The 9,450-nt window shown below is 39.2% G+C and overlaps 1 long non-coding RNA gene across 1 annotated transcript in view; it reads left to right on the top strand.

The window, feature by feature from the left end:
• The first annotated feature begins 7,584 nt into the window (after positions 1 to 7,584).
• LOC142600429 (uncharacterized) overlaps positions 7,585 to 9,450 on the top strand; it is a 438,778-nt gene continuing 436,912 nt past the window's right edge. The window contains exon 1 of the long non-coding RNA XR_012833903.1: positions 7,585 to 7,626. This is a non-coding gene — a long non-coding RNA (uncharacterized LOC142600429). The remainder of the gene's footprint in view (positions 7,627 to 9,450) is intronic.

The following is a 9,450-nucleotide window of genomic DNA, read 5'->3' as shown; positions in this document are numbered from 1 at the left end:
GCTGTCAGAAAGAGGGACTATATATTTGGTCAGGAAAACATGCTTCTCGGAAAAATCGGAGAGAGCCAAGCTGCTTTCTCCTTTCATTTTCGGATTAAAAAATCTCATTCAAACTCCTCACTGAATTATTGTATTACAATAATAAAAAGTCACTTTTTACATTAGTTACTCATTGCTAACAAACTCCTCCTGTGGAAGTTGTCTTTGAGGTGAAAGCAGTAAAAACCTACACATACACAGATAAAAAATATAGAAATATTTTTCCCACCCTGAATTGTTTTAATCAAACGTTAATATTCTCAACTTAAAACATAAGTTTCGTCTATTCATGTAATCTTTGATTTTTTTCTGTAATATTTATTACTCTTTTAAATACTCTTCAGTTTTGCAATGCTATTTCACCAGGTGTACTTCTGAGACATCCCTATTTTTCAATTAGTTTTCCTTTTATTTTACTTATTTAATTTTAGCATTTGCAGCAGAGTATAAAACGCAATATAAGCATAGGTCACAACAATTTCTATGAAGAAGAATTAAAATTAAATAGAAACACATTTATATATTACATTAAACAAAGCCTTCATCACTTATTCAGCAGTGCTTTGTTCTAACATCAATGCTAAAAATGGTAATGTTATCCATGTGATCAATGGAACAAGCTCATAAAAGTAGTTATATTAGATATTCACCAAAAGACATTAAAACAATTATGCACTGTAAGCTATGGAGATATAAACATCAAATATTAAAACACTCAGTGGCAACTGCCCAACTTGCTTGGTAGCACAATAAAAACAATTATAGGTGTATTTTTGGGTTGCAAGGAAAGGGGACAACACGTTTGTGGTTTTGTTTATAATTCACTAATATTCCACCCACATCATTAGTAACCAGAAGACAGCTATAGAATACACAGACATATATTTGATAATCAAAATGTGTCATCAAAGTTTTGAATAGGTATAATTTTTAAGTGAAGCCGTAATATTTTAGAAAGTTGAAGGGATACAAATCAATGTTTTTGGCCCTTTGTTTGACAATCCAGCTTCTAAGCAGTGAATCTAGACTTGTGATTCTATAGATGTCTGGTAATATCTCGGTCATGACATCCCCAAGCATGAACACTTAGCTAGAACCATCTCTTCGCTGAAATCATAACAACTACCAGAAAACAGGTCAAGAAGAAGAGGAAAAGTGCAGCTGGGAACAAGGTCCTATAGCCAGCCTATTCATTAGGAATAAACTTAAGGCAGCAGGGAGAATCTAGCTACATTGTGAGCTTGCTTTGTTCTTCAGATACTTGCTGCTTCGCTCCTGAGCTCCTTTGCAGAGATCAAAATACCTTCTTACAGGAGGAAACATAGGTGTGGTTGAACTGGTGGATCTCTCCAAGGCCCACTCCCCCAGAAGCAGCAGAGATGCCAAAAACACCAGAGCTCTCCTGGTTGATACGCACACTCAACATTGCCTTTCCACTCCAGACAATGCTTGTCCTGAACAGCAAGAACATGAGCCAGTCCATACCAGCCATCCCTGAGGCTTGTTCACACCCTGGTGTTTCCACAGACAGCTTTTACTTTTCTATGAAAGAGAGAGTACAAGATTTAACACCTGCCTTTAGGAGTTTCATCTATTAGATCAATGTCCTAGGTTCAAACTCCAATGAAGAATGTTATAACAAGGGAAGTGAAATCGAGAGAAGTGTATAAGTTCATAAGGGTTTTGCTTAATTAGGACCATATAGTTTTGCAATTTGTGGAATTAAGCTCCAGTTGATTTATGGTCCATCCCATATTCTTGCATATTTTTTATTTTGGCATACACTGATTATACCAAAAGACATTTGGACCAAAAAGAAAGTGTGTACTTGTTATCTACCTGACTTTTCTTCCTGTAATTCAAACTTTGTCATTACTAAGAATCTGTTTATTTTTCAGATGTTTGCACAATTTATCAATAAAGGAGTATTTTTCTTGCATGTCAAATCAGATATTATCCTGACAGCAAATGGTCTACTTACTTTATGCTTAAGCAATCTTCTGAAGGTTTGATATTGCTACTAATGCAAGGCACCAGATCTCACTTAACTATCCTCTGCAGATGTAATTAAGTACTTCCAAATGTTTTGCTTAATTGCATTCCTTAATGTTCTGAGTGATGTTTTGCTCTTTTCCTTCAGTTACGAATTGCATTTATAGCTTCCAGTAATCCCATTTATCATTGCAATTTGCTTAGCTTGAAATGTGCTACATTAATTAGTTCTTTTCAAGTCTTTTAAAAGAAATGTCTGGAGATCATTAATTCTATATGGGCAATTTATTATTGCTTAAAAGAATTACATATTGTGGTCTGTTGCTCTTTTTTATAAACTTCTTTCAGTGTTTCCCTGTGTAAAAATTATCTTACATGATCACCTTTCATAAACCCTCCCTAGTGAGTATCATTGTAATTTTTTATGGTTATAAGAGGCTCACAAGCATTCAACAGCCAATTCCAAACAAACAGCATTAGGATTTTTTAGAGGTTTTTTTTTGTAAACTATTAATCCTAAATGAGTTTGCAAAGCTGCATATATTATCAGAATACATAATTTCCATAATTTATTAGTACGTAACATAATAATGATGAAGATGCACCATGCAAAGAAACACAGGGAGACAAACAGTGGAGTTGTTCTTTGTACAGGTATTAATCTGGAGAAGAAAAGATTGCTTTTTATCTTCCTTGCAATAAAATGAGAACAGAAATCTCATCCTCCATTCTCCTTTGGTTTCAACATTCTGTCCTGGTTTAAGTTTACTGCTGGAAAGGCTTGTTCACATGCTTAATTTCAAACACATCAGTTGCTATACCGAGCTCAGTGCCTTTAAGCACAGGAGAAGTCTCAGTAAGATCACAGTGTTATTCACGACATGTTGACTCCAGTCCAGGGGAATTTCTGAAGCCATCTGTTCCCCTCCTGAAGAGAAGATGAGGAGGATTGAATATCCTAAATGCCCTAGGAAAAAAAAAAATGTTCTAAATACATTGACATTCATAATGCTATAATTCAAAAGGATCTAGTAAATGGTGGAATAATATTAGAGTTGAAAATAAATGTGATAATTAGATATGACTAGTGTTACCTGTCTAAGGAAGATTAACAAAGGCACGGCTTTGAACTGTAATGTTGGTGACACACCGGTGTTTTGGCTACTGCTGAGCAGGGCTGGCACAGCACCAGGGCTGTCTCTCTCCAACAGTTCCTCCCCCTCACCAGTAGGCTGGGGGTGGGCAAGATCTTGGGAGGGGACACAGCCGGGACAGCTGACCCAAACTGACCAAAGGGATATGCCATGCCATATGACATCTGCTCAGCAATAAAAGCTCAGAGAAAGGAGGAGGAAGGGGGGGCATTTGTTATTTATGATGTTTGTATTCTGCAGCAACTGCTATGCGTACTGAAGCCCTGCTTCCCGGGAAGTGGCTGGACATTGCCTGCTGATGGGAACTAGAGAATAAATCTTTTGTTTTCCTTTTCTTCCATGCACAACCTTTTGCTTTTGCTTTATTAAACTGCCTTTATCTTGAACCACTTTGTTGGGTTTGGGTTTTTTTATCTTATTTTTTTCTTCCCTGTCTTGCTGAGGAGGGAAGTGATGGAGTGGCTTGGTGGGCACCTGGTGTCCAGCCAAGGTCAACCCACCACATTAATATGAAAAGAAATTAATATGGCTGTGTCAGTAGATATAGCTTTGTTCTTTTACTTATTTTTGTTAATATAATAACAAAAACTTTGTTGTTTGCCTCTAAGTAAGGTTGAGCTGTTAAAGAGAAGCTGTTTAAAAAGAAAATTTCACAGACTCTATTATCAAGCCTTTTTTGATGATTATTTGAAACACAATGACATTACAATATATAAATTCCTTCTAGTTCTACCAGTGGTAAAAGTGATTTTTAAATGAGCCACTGGGGAAAAAAAAACGTTTCTTTAGGAGAAATGTAATGATTTATTTTATTTACTTTAGATTTCATAGCCTAGAAGTAGGGTGACCAAAAAAAATTCCTATATTCTTGACAGATATTTTGCAAATGGAATTCTAACTGGGAAAAATAAGAAAAGAAAACCAATCATTTAAAAAAATGAAAATTAGTAGAAACTGCAGGTAATCACTTCCTGTAAAACTGTCTTATTTCTTCTGGAAAAAGGAATAATATATTATGAAAACAAACATCTGTTGGTAAAAAACATTCATGTTAACAGTATCTTTCAAGTTTACAAGTTCTCTAGAAGCTTATAATCCTTTTTAAGTCCAAGTAGTACTGAAAATTTCTGAGTACATGTAGGTGATGTTTATAATACAACATTTGAAGCATTCTGCAAAGAGGGATAGAGGCAGTTAAGTCTAGACAAAATTAAACTGTATACAGCAGCACAGTAGCTGAAGTATCACATAATTTCATGTAAGTTAATTTACTTCTCAGGATTTTTTTTTTTTTTTTTTTGAACAAGCATGAAACTCTACAAGTCTGGGGAAAGTGGAGGGAGGTTATGAACTACTCAAAGTTTAATAGTTAAGAAAAGAAAAAAAAACCAAACTCTCAAAGATAAATAAGAGAAGTCATACTGCATTGACAAAGATCCATCTAGCTATATCCATCTCTGATACAGGCCTATAGCAAATGACTAGTGAAAAATATAGAACTGGGACAACCATATTGGATATTTCCCCTACAATACTCTTTAGCAATGTAAAGCTTAAGACTTGCCTGGAAAAGCAGTGGTTCTGTAAGGATGCAAACTCACTTCAAAATCTCCTCTTAAAAAGTTTACTACAACTTTAAAAACCTTCATTATAGTAACCATGATAAAACAGATCTGCGTGAAGTTAGTAACACGGTCCTATTCACTATATAATAGTGAACTATTAAACAAGGCTCAGAAGTTTTGCACCTTTATTCCCAAGACATTATTGCCATTTGAAAAGTATTAAGATTTTTAGAAGTGATACAGTGTGCCCCTTTTTGAGCAAAAGCAAAAATTACATAAAAGGGTGCTAGTTTAGCTTCTACTGCTGCTTAAATCTTATTCTGCTTTTCACACAAAGGAGCGAAGAGGTTGAACGGAACAGTTAAATAGGAAATTCTGTCCTAGATGTTTTTCTTGATCCCGACACTTTTTCTCATTGTAATGTCTGGAAGAAATACAGGCACAGCCAGTGGAAGACAGCAAGAGGATCCATTTCTTTGACCTAGACTAGTCAAAGATGGCATCTTGGACTGGGGTAACAGAGGCCTCATCTTCCTTCTCTCTTCTTGTAACCTAGGATAAGCTAAGTAAGAGACAGGCGAACGACACTCTGGAAGTCTCTCCACCAGCTGTACCCTGGTCCTCACCATCTACTCGCATCTCCCACTTAAACTAGGCAAGAGAGGTGAGCACTGAACACTAGCTATGCTGAGGATTCAGAAATAATGCAGTGCAGGATTATAACTTTAACCATCTGAATGAGATTGAATATAAATCTCAGATAAAGCTCTTACCCAGGATAAATATTTTCCAGTGAAGTTCATTTCCAGCACATGATATCCAGTCTGCTATGTTTCAGTCTCATTGTTCTCTTGTTTACCAAACACAATCACCACACAATAAAATAGCCCAGTGGAGTTTGTTCATCTTCCTACACTAATTAATAAGAAAATCAGTAAATTCTTTAGAATCTTTAAGAATCTCGACCTCTTTCTTCACCAGGACAGGCAATGGGATTATATCATACCTTTAGTGGATCAGAGGGAGACATTCTTAGTTGTTCTTGGTTTTGCAATATGGGAAATGTTGTCACATTATGACACAACGTGAATGTGCAATATACAGATTATACAATTTGGAATATAATGGATTTCCTGGCTTTCATTTCATCTGGTTTGAAAGAAAAACTGGGGTTTTTTTGAGGCACCAATTATTAAAATAGCAATATGAATAACAAATTTCACTACAATCTACACATGGCTATTCAGATAACAGCTCAAATTCTGAAGTACAAAGAAAACTAGGTCCACAAACTTGTTCATATCTCATCAGCTTTATAAAGAAAAAACTCCCCTGAAGTATTTAACTGGAAGACTTCAGAAGTAAGCCTGGAATTGGATGATCACCAGGAAAAGACTATGGCAGAGAATACGACTAGGAAAGAAAATTGATCTTTCTATAAGAAACAGAGCTAAGGATTAAGGAATTAATAAAATATCAGAGTATGATGAAATAATAATTCAACACAGAGTCCCTGGCCCTACTCCCCAGCCTTCTCTTACTCATAAAAGTAGAAACTTGGTTAGATTAGGACAGATTTACTTAGTTCTTAGCTTCCTTTTCCTTTGCAGGTTATTACTGTCTGTAACTTACTGCCCTTTAGGCACCTCTTGTCTTTTTCCTGTGAGATAGAGAGAGAAGCAGCAGGCTAGGCAACAATAGGATATTCCAATTACTACTCTCTATATACGGTATCTAGTAAAAATAGAATACTATTATGCTCTTCTTTATATCTATTTTAAGAATGGATATGACCAGCATCTCTGCAGAGGGTTTCCAAGCAGGTAGCTTTTTTTTCAGAGTAAAGAACTACATGACCTCCTGGGGTCCTTTCTAGACCTAAACTTTTATGATTATATGGGCCCTTTGAAGACTTATAAATTGTGCCTTGCTTAAAGTGGAATATTCTCTCATCACTTGGACAATACTTGGGTAATGGCTTTGGTTATGGTTACATTTTCATATTAATATAGCCGGCACTCTTCTTGATACTTTGTCGTTATCCTGTCTGACATGAGAAAGAGTTTGACATCCTTCTGCTGAGACGGGGAACTGGTAACTGTGAATTTCATTTCTACTGGCTAGCTTGCGATTATATAGCACGAAGGGGTTAAACGAACAGAATTTGTGGTGTGAGGGCTTACACAAATCAAGCAAAGCAAGAGGCTCCATGGACCTTGTCAAGGATGATTCCTGATAACAACCAGAAGTCTGTCTCAAGAGACCAGCCGAAACCAACCTTGCGGTTTGGACAAGAATCAAGGAGTAACTGAGTCTGTGCAAGAACAAGAGGTTACTTGCGGTGATGAAGAAGAGCCATCAGCCTTCATCTTTACGACCCCCCATGACCACCACCAAGAGGCATTGCACAAGCGCCGGGAGGAGGAGTTATGGAAATAACTCCTTGAGACTAATTTTAATACGAAGCGGGGACAGGTCATGCATATGTATAAGCATATTGAGAAACCCCATGACTATGAAATCACAGTGTTGTATAAATTTAAGGCAAGTTACCGCACCAGGCGTGCACGATTGTGGTGGGGCGACCCCCCGTGCTGCCCAGCGCTGAATAAACATGCCTACTTTACAACTTTCCCAGTTGTGGAGTCTGTTTTCCGCACGGCACTGCCTCACCAGTACGGTATTACTGTGTTGGGTTTGCATGGCAAGGTTTTGGTAGCGGGGGGGCTACAGGGGTGGCTTCTGTAAGAGGCTGCTAGAAGCTTCCCCTGTGTCTGACAGAGCCAATGCCAGCCGGCTCCAAGACAGACCCGCCCCTGGCCAAGGCCGAGCCCATCAGCACCTCTGTGATAACATAGTTAAGAAGGAGAAAAACAGTTAGAGCATTTGCAGCCAGAGAGAGGCGTGAGAAGATGTAAGAAACTCTGCAGACACCAAGGTCAGTGCAGAAGGAGGGGCAGGAGGTGCTCCAGGCGCCAGAGCAGAGATCCCCCCTGCAGCCCGTGGTGAAGACCATGGTGAAGCAGGCTGGCCCCCTGCAGTCCATGGAGGAAGGATGAGGGGGGTGTAGAGATTCCACCTGCAGCCCGTGGAGGACCCCACACCAGAGCAGGTGGAGACACCTGAAGGAGGCTGTGGCCCGTGGGAAGCCCACGCTGGAGCAAGCTGCTGGCAGGACCTGTGGCCCCATGGAGAGAGGAGCCCACACTGGAGCAGGTTTGCTGGCAGGACTTGTGACCCCGTGGGGGACCCACACTGGAGCAGTCTGCTCCTGAAGGTCCGCACCCCGTGGGAGAGACTTACGTTGGAGAAGTTCGTGAAGGACTGTCTCCCGTGAGAGGAACTCCATGCTGGAGCAGCGGAAGGATGAGAGGGGTCTTCCCCCTGAGGATGAAGAAGTGCCAGAAACACCGTGTGATGAACTGACTGTAACCCCCATTCCCCGTCCCCCTGTGCCGCTGAGGGGGGGGCGGAGGTTGGAGCCGGGAGTGAAGTTGAGCCCGGGAAGATGGGAGGGGTGCGGGGAGGTGTTTTAAGATTTGATTTTATTTCTCACTCCTCTGCTCTGTTTTGCCTAGTAATAAATTAGATGCATTTCCTCTCTAAGTTCAGTCTGTTTTGCTCATGGTGATAATTAGTGATCTCTCCCTGTCCTTATCTTGACCCATAAGCTTTTCATTGTATTTTTTCTCCCCTGTCTAAAGAAGGAGGGGAGTGATAGAGCGGCTCTGGTGGGCACCTGGCCCTCAGCCAGGGTCAACCCACCACAATTACCATTTGAAATTTCTCATAGAACTAATTAATAGAAATTAGAGGGAAAAAAAACATCAACAGGTATTTTGCTGTGATTTACAATTACCATTGTAATACTTGTTTTAATGGCAACACAGGAAATTGAGGTAATACAAATCCTCCCACTCAAGAAAATTATTAACTGCCAGTGATTCTGGTATATGCTTTTTATCCAAGTTAAAACTTAAAGGGTTTACAGTCATGTTACCAGCTAATCTTGATTCTTTTTTATGATTAAGAATGTACCTATGCAACTGCAACTGTCAGTATTTATCAACTACCGTCTCCAGTAAAGTTTACACACACACATCCTTCACAAACCACCTCCAGTAGTTTCTAGACTACCACTGATGCACAGGCTGGAAAAGCCTACCTCTTTTCATTGACTGTAGAAAAATACACACATCCCTATTTGAGCAACTAAATTCTTTCACTGAAAATAAACACTGTAAGTGCTGTCCTAAATGTCCATATGGTTTTAAGAATTATTAGCAACAGAGCATCTGACTTAAAATGCAGGTATTTTGTGTGGGTCTTCTGTAGCACATTTCCTTAAACCATTTCCCTGCACCATAACTGGTCAATAATTCAATTCAGACTTAAAAGAATTAGAAATACGCACTGCTCAGTATTGATGATTTTCCATCTAAGTATATCTTAATACTTCTTAATACTATTTAGCTTGTGAAAAAACTACTGCAGTATTGTACTGGGTTTGCATGGCAAGGTTTTGGTAGCAGGGGGGGGCTACAGGGGTGGCTTCTGTGAGAAGCTGCTAGAAGCTTCCCCTGTGTCTGACAGAGCCAATGCCAGCCGGCTCCAAGACACATTCACTGCTGGCCAAGGCCGAGCCCATCTGCGATGGTGGTAGTGCCTCTGGGGTAACACAGTTAAGAAGGGAAAAAAAT

The sequence above is a fragment of the Balearica regulorum genome, chromosome 2 (assembly GCF_011004875.1).
Source record: "Balearica regulorum gibbericeps isolate bBalReg1 chromosome 2, bBalReg1.pri, whole genome shotgun sequence".
Classification (NCBI taxonomy): Eukaryota; Metazoa; Chordata; class Aves; order Gruiformes; family Gruidae; genus Balearica; species Balearica regulorum.
The sequence above is the reverse complement of the archived record's forward strand: the minus strand, read 5'-3'. Positions and strand labels throughout refer to the sequence as shown.